General features: G+C 45.4%; 1 protein-coding gene across 2 annotated transcripts in view; it reads left to right on the top strand.

Annotated features, from left to right (window-relative positions):
* ATXN1 (ataxin 1) overlaps positions 1-14,757 on the top strand; it is a 328,762-nt gene that overhangs the window by 111,179 nt on the left and 202,826 nt on the right. For both annotated transcript variants that reach the window (XM_055079724.1, XM_028479267.2), the window contains exon 3: positions 5,397-5,454. The gene's annotated coding sequence lies outside the window, so the exon portion shown is untranslated. The remainder of the gene's footprint in view (positions 1-5,396; positions 5,455-14,757) is intronic.

Genomic DNA, 14,757 nt, shown 5'->3' on the forward strand with positions numbered 1-14,757 from the left:
GCCTGTGCTCCGCAACGGGAGAGGCCACAACAGTGAGAGGCCCGCGTACCGCAAAAAAAAAAAAAAAAAAAAAAAAAAAAAAGTCTGGGGAATTTGTAAGCCTACTTAAGTCTTTCTGTTGAGTTAGACTGTGGACAAATGTATCAAATGAGAAACACATCAATAATATTTATTTACTCGGAGGTAGTAAATGGAAAAGTTGAACGAAATAAAGTGCATTTATTGTAACCAATGGCATGCAGCAAGGCCACTGCCCTTGTGCCACTGTTGTTCCTGCACATTCTTTGTGTTTGGGTCATTAACATTGCGTTTAGGTCAGATGAGAGTATGTTCCATCTGCCACGCTTTGATAGCTGAAGTAAAATGCTGATGGAGATAATTTAAGATCATCTCTGCGCTGTTGATTGCATGCTCGCTGCTCATAATCAGAATGGTGCGAAGTAATTGTTAGAGCGACTTGCCGAGGCTACATTTTGTGTCATTGCAACTGTCAGCACTTCGGCCCTGCTGCTCTGCCTGAGGAATGCTTGCCCAGCACCTGTTGGACGGCTAAAGCATGACCTGTCACTCCATGTTGTGGGTGACTTTTGTTCTAACATCCTCCCGTGCTGCCCCTGTATATTTTATAACCTGAAAAAGAAATATCTGCTTATTTAGTGGAAGCAAGTGCTGTCTTTTGTGTCTGACAGAATGCTATGGACTGGGACTCTCACGTAGAAACCCACATGCTCATTTTGCCATGGTGCTCATCTCTTTTCTCCTTGGCCCTGAAACCCAGACAAACCTCGCTTCGAATTCTTGCCTTGTCACCTACTGGTTATGCGACCTTGGATAGGTCACTTGTCTTGAACCTTGTTTTCGTCGTCTGCACGATGGGACTGATAGAACCTGTTTTACAGAGATTTTGTGAGGATTAGAGATAATAGATAAAAACTTGTTGGCATAATTAGCCACCCACTAAGTGTAGTAGGTAATATTAAGGAATCCAGTGCTCACTTAGGACGACATTATACAATGGCAAGACAGAATTTTCCAAAGTCAGTAGTCCAAAAATATATTGTAAGTGTGGAATGGAGAGTATCACTCCAGTTTTCCTGGCTAGGTCGTATTTACCAGAGACACACAATCAGATGGGGACGTTAGAATCTAAACCATCCTTTTCCCTGGCTTGGTCTGCTATGCAGAATGTACTCCGGGCCATCCCACGTATATCATCAAAGGATGCAAAGGTCCCTTTGAAAGCAAATTTAAGAATGTGTATCATTAGGTTTCCCTGCATAAAAGAGACGTTATAGAGCACACAGCACAGCCTGACCATGTGGTTTTCATGGAGAAAGCAGTGACCCCAAGAGAGTGAAGCAAAGCAAAAATTCTGTCCCTGTAAGAAGTTCATGGTTAGATCTAGGAACATCTCACAGACTCCTGAATTGTACCATAAAAGAGATCTGTTAAAAGTAGCTCAGTCCATATTCCTTGATACAGTAAAGTCCCTAGTGGAAGTTGCTGAAGAGATGCTTTCTCTGATTGCATCCAGTGCTAAAATTTAAGGTCTGAGTTCTTATCTCCCAATGTCGATTCTATTTCTCATGGTCAAAATAGAACCATAGAAATCTCTTCTAAGAGCATGAGCCCCACCACAAATTGTCACTTTCTTTAAAAATTGCGTAAGCTGGACAAGGCACGAACTTTTGTTGGAAGGTAGCATGTGGAGGAGTTATCAACTGGTTTCACAAATCAAACTCTATGTTTCTCCACTTTTGTTCTCTCCAGGATTTTCCACTGGTAATCTGATTTGGCATTGCTCTGCTGCCACAGTATGTCCTGTCTTTCTTTCTCTGCTGCTCCCTGGCAATCCCCCACCTCCTGCCTGCTTGGAGGAGCAACGTTGGCAGTACTTTAAAGGGTTACATTCATAACTGGAGGAAGAATTCGCTCTAAACATTTTGCCGCTTGTGGGGATACATTCACTTCCCCAGCCTCCCCCCAAAAGCAGTATTTTCCTGAAATGATGCTAGTCTGTCAGAATTATAGGTGTGGCACAATTTTCTCAATCGAGGACAACGATGTGTCATACGACTCAATTAAGCTGTATCACATATGTTTTTACCAAACCAACCGTTCTCTTTGAGAAGGAAGTTAGATTAGAGATGTTGAGACTACATAAGCATTCCAACTCTTGATATCTTCTAAATATGGTAAATTCTGATTTTTTTTAAGTTTTCAAGTTCATATAGCGTGGTTATAATTTTTAGGTTCACTCAAGGGTTTACAATTTTCAGTTTACTTTTCTCTGTATCATTAAGTCACTCCACCATAATCAGACTGAAAAACAGGGACACTTGTTGAACTTCAGACTTATCATTTCACCCTTGAAATAGGCATGTCTATCCGCCATTAGCCCTAGTCTTTACAATTTTGTCCCCTTTCAATATACTGGATACTCACTGAATATTGTGATTTGTGATATTATTATTCTGTGGTATATGTACTAGTTTGTATTCTTCTCAGCTACATGCACTCAAACCAAAACAATTTTTTGTTATGATTTCTGATATTTCTTTAAAAATATTTATTTATTTGTTTATTTTGGCTGCGCCGGGTCTTAGTTGTGGCATGCGGGATCTAGTTCCCCAACCGGGGATCCCTGCATTGGGAGCTCAGAGTCTTACCCATTGGACCACCAGGGAAGTCCCCAAGACTTCTGATATTTATACAAGCTGCCTTTCTTCCTTTTTTTTTTTTTTTTACATCTTTATTGGAGTTTAATTGCTTTACAATGGCATGTTAGTTTCTGCTTTATAACAAAGTGAATCAGCTATATATATACATATGTTCCCATATCTCTTCCCTCTTGCGTCTCCCTCCCTCCCACCCTCCCTATCCCACCCCTCTAGGTGGTCACAACAAGCTGTCTTTCTGACTCTTAACGAAAATATAGAAGCAAAAGAACCACACACTACCCCAGGTGTAGTCATTTTTCACAAATGTGGGACGCTGATAGATTCTGTAAATTCAGCAAATATGCATTTAGTGGTTCATTCTTTCAGCGCAATACTCTTGCAGCTCTTAAACAATTATGATGGAGATGGATTTATTCATGTTAAAAGAGGTTTACAATATAACAAGTAAAATGTTATTAGACTGCAGAACAATACGAATGCTATCATAGAATGTTATGAATCAATTGTATGTATGTATATAATTTTACTTATGTAAGTATATGCATAATATACTCTGTAGACTTGAGCATAGGAGAGAGCCTGGAGCCGCAGAGCCAAAACGTTCAAAGTGATTATTAGTGGGACTTTTGCTGATTTGTATTATTTGGGGTTTTTTCCTCCCTTATCTGTATTATCTTAGTGTTCACAGTAAATGGTTTTACTTTGTTCTCTTTTTTCTCACCTCATTTTGGTGGGTGGAGAAAGGGAACACGAGCTCCCACATCTTTGATAAGTCATGAAATTATAAAAAAGCTGTGCTCTGTCTTGTCGGTTGTCACAGATCTGTAGACGTGTTGTGCCACACGGCGTTAAAGCGTTTTCTTTTTATTGAGTCTCTCCTGCATGCCAAGCGCCGCACTAAGAACCTGAAACATGATGTGAAGTCGGTATTATTGCCGCCATAGTGCAAATGAGGAAAGGCTTCTGAGAGTTTATGTTACTTGCATCGCACAGCTGGTGGGTGACAGAGCTGAGACTCAGGCTCAGATCTGACTCTGAGATCAGCGTTTGGGGTCTTGGTGAATCTCACTGTAAACCTCTTGCCTGCCTTGAGGATGAAAAGGTTAATGTACGCGAGTGGATTATAAAGCGTTGCTTTCAAAAGAAGGTGCTCAGAGATTTTACCAGCGTGGACCACCTTTCACCGCTTGCGGTGTTTCCCTGCAGTGTTTTCAGTTAGAGTGTAAACTTCTCAAGGCAGAATCACGTGGTCTCAGTAGCCCTTAATTCTCCTCTCACAGGCTGGCGGTAGGGTAGGTGAGCTTCCCCCTGGGACTCTGCAGAAGAAGATTGCCTAGAAGATTCTGAGACGCCGGGCCTGGGAATCTCTGGCCAGTGGACACATCCCGAGGAGGAGACTGCATACAGCCCTAGAGGCCTCAGTACTCTTTTCCTTTTAGGGAAAAGGAAGGAAAAGCAGTGGCCTTCTTGCAGCTGGAGGCTGAATCCCTCATGCTCTGGGATTGTGTGAAATCTGCCAGTCTCGGGAGCTAGACTAGCACTGCCTCACGACCCTGCTGAACCCGCAAAGGCATCTTTAAAACAGTCTCTGGAAATTTTTAAAAACTTGGATCTTGAGCTTAGTCCCTTATGGGATGCAGCTTAAACGGTCCGTGGCTGTCACACTGCCTTATCTCCCTTTGTCTTCCAGGCTTCCTCTTCCAGTATGCCCATCACCTCGGTTCTTTCCCACACTTTATCTCAGACACTGTGGCTTCCTCACGGGATCACTCCGTCCGCCTGATATGTGGCCCCCGGTGCCTCTCTGCCAGTCCACGTTCCCGTAGGAGCTCGATTACGGATCCCCTTGGGATCGTGGACTTCAGTGGGGGATGCATGGAGTTGTGGGTGCCCCATTTTGGGAGAAGGCAAAGTGACATGATGGGATGCTCTGGTTACTATGAAGACATCTTCATTTAGCTCCACTGTGGAGGTGCAGACACGACATTTTTAAAGATCCACCTAAAAAATGATTTCCCAGGTACCACAGTATATGTGGCGTATATATTGTACGGTCAGGCTATTCACGATGGCTGTTCCCTTGCTCTCTGCATCCCGTGCTTGACCAGGCTCGGCTTCACTCACATGACTATCCGATGCTCCTAATTATAGGCCTTAATCAGGAACTGCCTACGTGCTTGCCCCTGCCCTAGCTGCTGGTTTCCCTGGTAACCGATGAGCCCACCTGGCCTCAATTCCCCCTATAAATGGTAGCCTCCCTCTCCCCTGAGGAGCTAAGAGTATCGCCATGTCCTGCTCAGCGTCTGCCGTACGCAGTGGGGTGTCTCTCCAGGTTCTTTGTGTAGGACCCCCTTGCCCAGTAAATCGGGTGTCTCTGTCGCCATCTGTGGGCTCCTCCTTCCGTCTGCAGGCTGGGTGACTACAAGGCTTGCAGACCTGCGGCGCCCGGGCGCTCCTTTGTCAAAGGTTCACGCCTCTCGAGATAAGAGAATCATGCATGTGATTATTTTCTACATATTAATTGTTCAAAGCTCCGTCTTTAAAATTCAAGTAGTCGGCCAAGCAGTGGGCCGTCCACGTCCGTCAGACGTTAATTGTGCACCTAGTAAGTACCAGAGAGCCAGGCGCTGGGATTTCTTATCTCTCCGGCCTGCATACCTGTGCTGATTTATGGGGTGGATTTAATGTTTTATTTTTAATCTCTTTCTCTTCCAGTTTTCCAAAGAAATTAGTCCGTTTTCTGGGTGAAGAGAAACCAATCTGTTTTCACAGGGTGAGTAATCCTTTGACTCCTTTATATATATTTTTTACTCACGTTACTTAGTAAGCACTCATTCTCAGGGAGTTTTCTCCTACCTGGAACCAAGAGACTCTTTGTACTCATTACATTTCCTCTTCCCTTTGGAGGGGAGGGTTTCCCCTGGTGTTTTTCTGCCATTTCTTTTGGCTGTTCACAGGTTTTGTCTCTTCTGAGTTGTTACCACCGTTACTGTTACCTTGTCCAGCTTGCAGAGGGGATGAGATAGGAAGTTTCTCCACCGCCACCCCCACCCCAGTGGCTGATGCCGTGGGCAAGGAGAACCTATTCATTTGGTTCATGTGATGTACTGTTTTGTTTTAACACCACGACAGAGAATCATAGGATGTGAGCACTAGATGGGGTGTTATAGCTCATCTAGCAAAGCCCTTATGTACAGATGGGACAGCTGAGGCCCTGAGGGCTTCCCCCAACCCTGGCATCTGAGCCTAGATTATGAGAGAGGCATTTAACTCTCAGCTGCGTGGGGTCATGCCCTCCCCCATCACAACCCCACACAGAGCTGTCCTTTGAATCCCAATACCTTCCGGGGATACAGAGTTACAGGCAGTTCAACCTGATGTAATCCTGATCAACTAATGCTAACATCCCTCTAAGGCAAGTGTCAGGAGTGATGCTCGTCGCTACTTAACTTTCTAATAATCACACTTGGTTATACCAAGAGAGGTTGATTGCATGGAGGTACCCAGAACGTTTCCATTTTGGACCTCATCTGAGAGGGCCTATATTTTGTTTCCTTTGCGCCTTTCCCAAACCACCACATTTGCAATGCCCCGTCACGTGCTGAGACTCGGTGGTCCACCTGCTTTGCAGCTAGACGCCGAGTGCAGCTGCAGGTGCGTGCTGGCCAACTGCAGAGCGGCACGCCTCCCCCCCCACCCCCCACCCCCCGCCCGCCACTCAGGGCTGTCTGCACCTGCAGAGCGAGGCTTAACAGGTTTCTTGCATTGCTGTGCAAATTTGGCCCACGGTCATAGACTCTCGGAGAAACATTGCTTCACTAAAAAAATAAAAATAAAAAAAAATTACGCTTTGTACATGAGGGCGCAGTTGTGGGGTATTATGGCACATATACAAATATGGGATCCCAGAAGGTGAACCTACCTGTGGTTCTTTCGAGATGCCTGTGCCAGACCTGGCTCTGGATCATGTTCATTTAGGTTGATGACCTAGGTGCACTTATTTCCAAAACGTTCCATCTCCTCTAGAGATTGGCCCAAGTGTAGTATTGAGAGCCTGTGTCCGTTATTTTATCCCACTTGTCAACTTAATCACTTTACCTTAACAAATGGGGGCTTCTCTTCTGCCCTTACTGGAGTCCTTGTAAAGGAACTTGACTTTCCTGCTTCTCAGGGTACAGAGATAGTCTGCTTTCTACCAATGCACTGTATGGAATTTAGACCATGGATTGCTGGTTCGCTGAGAGACCGTCCGCCTGCTTATTACTCTAAAATTGATCTCTCCGCATACTCCGTGTGCATTATTAGAAGTGTGAGCGTGAGGGTTTCCATTTCCTCATCTTATCCAAGAAAAGCCCAGAAGGTTTATCCCCAGAGCGCACCAAAGTATAACACGGGACACTGAGGTCTGCTGCTCCCTAGGGAATCAAAGGGTCTCTGTGGAACTAAGAGATTGATAAAGACTAAAACAGGACACAGTTCAGGGCCTTAGGAAAGGGGGAAAGTGCTAAGTTCCTTGCCTATTTTGTGCTCTTCTTTAAGTAAAGAATAAACTGGTAGAGAGGGGTGTGAGGTAAGAAATGGTAAAGCGATAAAATAAGGACCACCTGAACTCACGCCGACCACTTGTGGCAACTTCGGTTTCCTGCTGGGTCGTAAGTAGTTTGAAGTCGACAGTCGGGAGGCATCAAATCATTATCCCAAATACTACAAGCTGTTTGCTTTTCCCCGTTGGGGGAAAACTAAACACACACCGAAGCTGTGAGTTTCCGGAAAGCCACTCAGAGGCTGATCCCCACACGTTGGGTTTGTACCACGCAGGTCCACATGCTGCACGCGTGTCTGCCTTGTAAAAACATGTGTCGCTGGGCTCCAGCTCATGGTATGCGGGGTCGCTGGACCTGGGAACAAGGCTGCTGTTGTTTCCAAGCTCGAACAGTGCTTGGCCTCGATGGTGTCCCTTTAAGGGAAATCTAGGGAAATGCTCTTGCCAGCGCTGGGATTTTATTTGCTAGAGGCCAAGTAGCAATGGCATGTGTTGGTTCCATAGCAACATGTCTGTGCAGCCAGAAAAAATATAATGACTATGGCAGCCAGTGTATCCTGGGCAGGTTGAGCACAGCCCCGATGCCTCCTTTTATTTTCCACCTTATCCTGGCCTGCCTTTCCCCTCCTGTAGAGAGTGTGGGCTGCTGTCTCTGCTATTAACACTTGCCTCCTGTCCCCACCGAGCTGGGGACTCGATGAGGAGGAAGGCGGTGTCTGTAGTAAAATTCTGCAGGGCCCCGAGTGTGCCAGAAGAGCTGGCAGAACCTCCCTGCCTCAGCGAAGCCAAGTCGGCAGAGAGTCTGTCCTTTTCATCATCCCTGTGACCAAGCAGCCCTGGCAGGGTGGCTCAGTGGGCAGAGTACTTCCTGTATATTGCGGTCAGCTGCTCCTGGCTGGAAAGTGGGCAGGGAAACAGAGCGGTGTGAGATCTAGGGAAACAGAGGACCCGTTTAATGTGCTCCACAGGGATTGAGGAGACCCCTCCCGGGGCAGAGTGCAATGCCAGGCACGGTAGGGCTGCACCCCAAAATCAGTGCACATGGCACACCTTCTAGGAGCTTCCACCAGAGATAAAGTTTCCAATTGCAGTCTCTCCAGTGTGTGGGGTTGAGGTTTTAACATTTCTCTGATGTTTTCTCATCTCTAAAATCCTCCATGAAACCATTATAATCACTCTTGATATCAACAGATGCTTTTATTCCCCCAAACTCCTGAAACATTTAAAAAATCTTTATCATCTATTTGACATTTGGTTTGTATTTCCTTTTTTCATACATAATGCTTTGTGGGCCTGAACTGTCTTTCTAGTTAGAGGGTAAGGCCTTCAAGGTCAGGAACCATCTATCTTTCTCTTCATCTGTTTTTTATTTTTTTCTCTAATGCTCAGAACTGAGCACTGTAGATAGTAACCATACATTAATATTTCTTCATGATAACATTATAGTCTCATCCAGTCTCATTAGGAAGCTTTGAGGCAAGTGTGTAAATATACTAAATTCTTTTAAATTCTTCAGAGAAAAGATAAATTCAAGAAATTCTTTAACTGCTGTGGTTTTAAAAAAAAACATGTAGATATGAAATCACAAGGTAAGAATATCTAAAGACTTCACATTTCCTCTTCTTCCTCTTTGTGGTTACTGACCATGACCTGTGTATCACAGGGTTTCACAGTGGCGCTGAAATGATCCCCCCACCGCCTTCTCCCCCAATATTCACCGCTTCGGTTGAATTAGCCTTATTATACCTTTTGGGCCAGGCCTCTCAGTCAAACCCCTAGCCATGTCTTTGGAGCTATTAAGTAGGAGATTGCAAGGATTTTTCATTAAGGTGTCAGGTTTGATAGATTAGGATAGTGGTTCCTAATTTAGTTTTGAGGTCTGTTGGAGGAGGGAAGGTTTTTATTGTATAAAAACCTTTATCTTCAAAGAGTATTCTTCCCTTCCCAAGTCCTGAGCCAACTGAGAACCAAGACAAGTGAAATCATAAGGCTGATGGAGCCAGGGTGCACCTCGGTGACCGATGACAGTTTAGCTGAGTTAGAAGTTGTGTCTTAGGTTGAGGACCAAAAAGAACTTCCCAACTCATTCTCTAGTCTGGGCCTGATCACAGTCTACCCGCAGGAAAGTTTTGGGTCTGCAGGCCACTGTCTGCGTGAAGAAGGAAGGAAAAAGAGACCCCAGTTCTATGCACCCCCCCCACCCCTGTGCTCGACATTTTAACTCTACCCAGTGGAGTTAGTTTCCCAAGGAGAGGCATGGTCCACGCCGGGTTTAGCCTCCAGCCAGCTACCTCACTCCACATCCTTGGGAAAGAAAAAGGATGAAGGAAAAGGCCAGGAGGGCTTCGAGAAAATCCTTCCCATAGAAAGCAGAGGAAGGGAGTGTGCCGTTGGCCTCTGGCTCTGCTCTCATCTCTCTCTCCACACTTTGGTCCCCCATCTCCCGCTGGCCGTCTCACCCACTGGGTTTTCTTCGTAGCTCCTTGGTTCGTATATCTGTTTACTGGTTTATTGTTAGTCTCCTCTTTTAGAACGTTAGTGAAAGCAGAAACCTCATCAGTATCATTAATTGCTGTATCGCAGTACTTAAAGCTATACACGCACATAGGAGGCATTTGATTAAACCTTTGAATACATAAATAAATGTTTTTATGCCTCTTCTCACAGTTAATTGCCTGGATGTCCTTGTGCCCCATCTTGCCTGGCACATACCTATTCATATCATAACACTCAGTTCATCTGTCAGTTCTCTATGGAATCTTCCAGTTTCCCTCCTTCCAAGGGGAAGGAGCACCTTTCTGTTTGTAACCAGTTACCAGGAGGTGTGTGTGTGTGCGCGCTGTCTGCATCTTCTTTGCGTGTGTACACCTGTGTGTGCTCTCTTTCTGGATCTGGTTCTGTAACACTTCAGTTCACTTATTTGTTTATACATTTATCACCTTTACTGGACTGTAACCTCCTTGGGAACTGGGAAACCTTATTTGTCCCTGTTTCTGTAATATCTGCCATGTAGTAGGTGCTCAGTAAATGTAAATGATATTAGCACTCTTTACCACATGCCAGGTACTGCTGTGTCTTAGTGCTTACAACAACTTTCTAAGTACTTCCGTATATTAATGTATGTAATCCTCACAACAAGCTTACCAGATACATTTTTAATTCTCACAGATAAGGAAACTGGGGCATAGAGAGCTGAGGTGACTAGCCTATGGTCTCACAGCTAGTCTGTTTCTATAGCTGTTACTGTCTGCTGATTCTCAGAGAAGGACCGTATAGACGGACGAATGAATGACTAAATGGGAACCCTAGAAGCCCAGATGCATGTCGTTAAACAGGGCCACAGTAAGAAATGATCACCAAGCCAACCTGTGATTAGCCATGGTTGATGTAGGTCCCTGGATGAATCCCTAAAGTTTTATAGTAGCTATTGTGCTTAATTCCTAATTATCCATGCCAGCAGAGTGGTATTAGTTAATGAAAGTGAATAATTGTCATTATATTTGGGGGATTATTTCTTAATGGGAAAATTGTTAAATCGTGAATTACGAGTTACAGTTGCTCTGTGTAAGGCTCACTGCTAAATTTGGGGAGAAATGGGAGGTCGGGGAAGTGAGTTGGAGGGTGAAAAGGAGAACCCAGGAGTATAAACTAAGGTGGTCGTGTTTAACAGGCTCTTGCTTAGTTGAAGAGGTGCGATGACAGGTAAAGTTAAGGAAATCAAAAGAAGTAAAGGGCAGTCAATATGGGAATGATCACAGGCATTATCACTAATTATTACTAATCATGACTAATTGCCAAATGGTGATAGTAGAGAAAATGAAAGCCATCGTCTTAGTCAGGATAGGATGGGCCTCATGCTTCAGAGAGTCAACCCTAAACTCTCACTGGCTTAACCAAGTAGAAGTTTCCTTCTCCCTCATCCAGCATGCGCTGGGAATCTGGTGTCTCTGCAGGATATTGTCTTCCATGCCTGGCTCCCTGATGCAGGCTGCATGGATCTTTTCATCCTACCATCTAGAGACCTCCCTGTGATCACAGGGGGAAAGAGAAAACTTGGAGAATTACACCAGCGATGAAATGCTTCAAAGCTTTGCCCCGGAAAGGGCATGTGCCACCTGCTATGTCCTGGACAAGGCATTCAGCCTTTTATACATAAGCTCCCACCTTTCCGATCCTCTCATTCCTTTTTGTGTTTCTCCCACCCAGCACACTGTAGGTGCTCCATGAATATCTGTAGGGTGAAGGAATGAGTGAATGTAGCAATGAATTGTCACTCGTGACTGATTGCGTTTATAACAGGTATGCACATGACAGCCCCTGAACTCAGACCTGGAAAAACTGAGCCTGGCTTGAAGATGTTGATTAAAATTAAAAGAGCATTATTTGAAAAAAAAAAAAAAAAAAAAGAAAACAAAAAAACCCAGAGCTGACATTGATTAGCCACGGTGAGTGGAAAATCATGAAGACACGGACGGATTAAATCCAGTCTAGCTGGTGGCTGAGCTCCTGATCAAGCCCAGCCTTTCATGCTTCAGCCCTGTCTCGGCCCTGTCGCTGTCTGTCCCCTGCATGAAGTCACAGTTCATGTGTTATCTGGCGCCAGCTGCCCTTCTAGCTTTGTTCCTCCTGAACCAGGTAGAGATTACTGTCCTCATTTTAAAACGAAGAAACTGAATGAAGGAGAGGTTAACCTGTCCAGGATGCTGCTGTGATTCCAGCCCAGGTGTGTTTGACTGCACTGCCCCGTCTCTCCCCTGCGTCAGGCTCTCTCACACGTGCACCTGCTGCCTCCAGTCCGGGGGTCTGGCAGACGGCAGCGTCCACATCCAGATCAATGGAGAAGGGGGTTCCAGACAGGGGCAAAGCATGGCTGAGCCAAGCATAGCAGCCGAGCGTGAAAAATAAGTTGGAAGCCCTGTGTGTGAATCAATATGGAAAGCGGTACGCTCATAGAGAGTGGGGCAGATTGCGCTGGAAAGGTAGGGAGGAGTCACAGCACATGTGTCAGACCAAAGAACGGGGCCTCTCAGCCACGTCTCCATGTGTTGTATTTGATCAAGAGAAACCTGAATGCTGAGAGTACCAGTGATCACAGCCACTAACAGATTCCTAGAAAATGGGGCTTGTTTCTGGTTTGGGGGGGCGGTGGTCGGTGGAGATGGAGGGGCCCTGCCTGTCATTGTTTAAATGTGGGCAGCGCAGTGCTGTGGAAAGGGTCCTGAACTGAGGGCTCTTAATCACTGGAGATCTTTCAGCAAGCTGGTGATGGGGCCGGCCATGTTTCAGTGAGATTCGCTTTACAACTGTGTTCACGGCCCAGGAGATGGTAGGGAGAAAACCAGAGACAGGGGCCCTGGTTGGGAAGTTATTACAGGCAAAATGAGATAAGACTTTGAAAACTTGGGAGCATTGTGAAGGGACAGATGTGGTGGACACTACAAGGAAAGAATTGACCAAAACAGGATGATTGTGTGGACGTAAGGAACAAGGGAGAGGAGTTGGAGATAACTGACTTTTTGAGCCCAGGTGGCTATTGAAGGTGTCCTATGTTATATATTTTTTTAGCTTATTTTAGTAACAGTGTTGTTCTATGAGTTGAGGCTTCTTGGGTAGAATTGGGGGTAGCCTGAGACCAAGAGAAGCCCCCTTTGAGTAACTGAGTATCGTCTTAACCCCAACCTTATTCTCTTCCTGCCCTGCCCTCCCCAAGGTTTAGGATCAATTCTTCAATCAGCAGCAAAGTCATCAGGCTGCAATTTCATCTCCGTCCTGGCCCTCTAGTGGAGATAATGGCTTAAACGTGGGCCGTTTAAACGTAGAAGTAAATGTTGCAGCATCTGTAGCCCCTGATGAGAGAGAGCTCCCTGTCCACTGTCTTTCTCTCCTGCTGGTTTGCCTCCTTACCAGACTCAAGCTGCCCATGGCTCTGGGAAACACGTGGCAACATTTTGCTGGTTGGTCAAGTTTTTGCAAGCTGACAATTCATCTGAGCTTCACGAGGCCACTGCACGTTGCTTTCTTGGCCGTTTTAGTTTGACAGGAGAATGCCAGTTTTGATAGAAAGGAGAAAGAAGGCTGATGTGACAGAGGGGGAATGTTTTGCATTCCCATTTTACTTTCTGGGACTAGTCGTATCACATTTCATAGGCGCCTGTCTCTAGTGGCAGAGGACAGTCTAAGGAGAGAAGCTAAATCGTATGCAGTTCACACACCTCAACTCTTAGCTCCCAAGAACCAGAGTGAGTGCTGAGTCCCTGGGATTCAGGAGTCCATCAGCCCCAGGTCTCTCTTCCTTGAATATAGGCTGGAGTTGGAGAGATGCTAGCAGGGGAGAAGACTCCTAACCTCCTGCCTTTGTTCTCTGCTTTCTGTGTGGGTCTGGGAAGCTGGCATCTCTTGCCAGAGGTGCAGAAAGTGTGATAGAGGAGGAGGGCTTCAGGTCGCCATCCCTCTCCCTGGAATGTCCTTGGCCCTTCTGACACTGCCCTTGGTGGGTAGACCTTCCTGCTTGCCCTAGTGGACAAGTGAACTGCTCCTCTCTATGAAAGCTTTGCCCCTTCTCCAGTCTGAGCAAGGAGTAGGGCCCTGCTTCGAGTGGGAGACACTTGGCATTTCCCATCATTTCAAGCCCCCTTACCAGCCCATAAAATCACCCATAAAATTTGTTAGATTCTTAAGATCCCTTTGAAATAGCAAGATGGTTGGAAACCTCCATCATGTTTGGGATGGGGGAGGGTGTACATTTAAACAGAAAGGCTGAACTATTTATAGATTGATGTGTTTCTGGGAGAAGGTGGCAGTCAGCTTTGTTCCCCATCTTGTATAGTTTTAAGAGTAGTTTCTCACTTGTTACTAGAAGACTGTAAACATTTCGAGTCTCCAGTGATATCTATATTCTTTTGATGTACTTTGCAGAGAAACTCAAGCAGGAACAGGCTTCAGAGTAAGCTAACTAAAGCATCTTGGGCTTTTGATCACTTTCCATTAGCATGAACAGTAATCTCTGTCCTGTCGGATTTTGTTTGAAAGGGCGTTTGCTGTTTAATGAAGATAAACATGTTGCTGGGTATTTAATATGTCTTCTCAACTCAGGGACTGAAAAATTCATACGTGAGATTAGCCCTGTTGCCAGAGAGGGGATTTTCAATGTCCCAAACATTTCTCTAGCCATTGGCTGAACTTTTGAAATGTGTTTGTGCTAAAAAGAACAGATACTGAACAGATATGTCATGTACAAAGCCTTCTGTTTCAATGGTGAGTCCCAGGGGCCTTTTAACCACGTTGTTGCTATGTAATATTTGGTCAAAGGAAACCTGAGTGTAAGGAGGACACGTGATCACAGCCACTAACAAATTCCTAGAAAGTGATGCTTGTTGTTTGTTGCTGGTTAGATGGTGGCCGTGTAGGGCAGGGGGTCTGAGCCGCTTTTCTTGTCAGTTCTTTTTTTTTTTTTTTTTTTTTCCTTTTTGCGGTACGCGGGCCTCTCCCTTTGCGGAGTACAGGTTCCGGACGCACAGGCTCAGCGGCCATGGC

Source organism: Physeter macrocephalus, chromosome 18 (assembly GCF_002837175.3).
Source record: "Physeter macrocephalus isolate SW-GA chromosome 18, ASM283717v5, whole genome shotgun sequence".
Lineage (NCBI taxonomy): Eukaryota > Metazoa > Chordata > Mammalia > Artiodactyla > Physeteridae > Physeter > Physeter macrocephalus.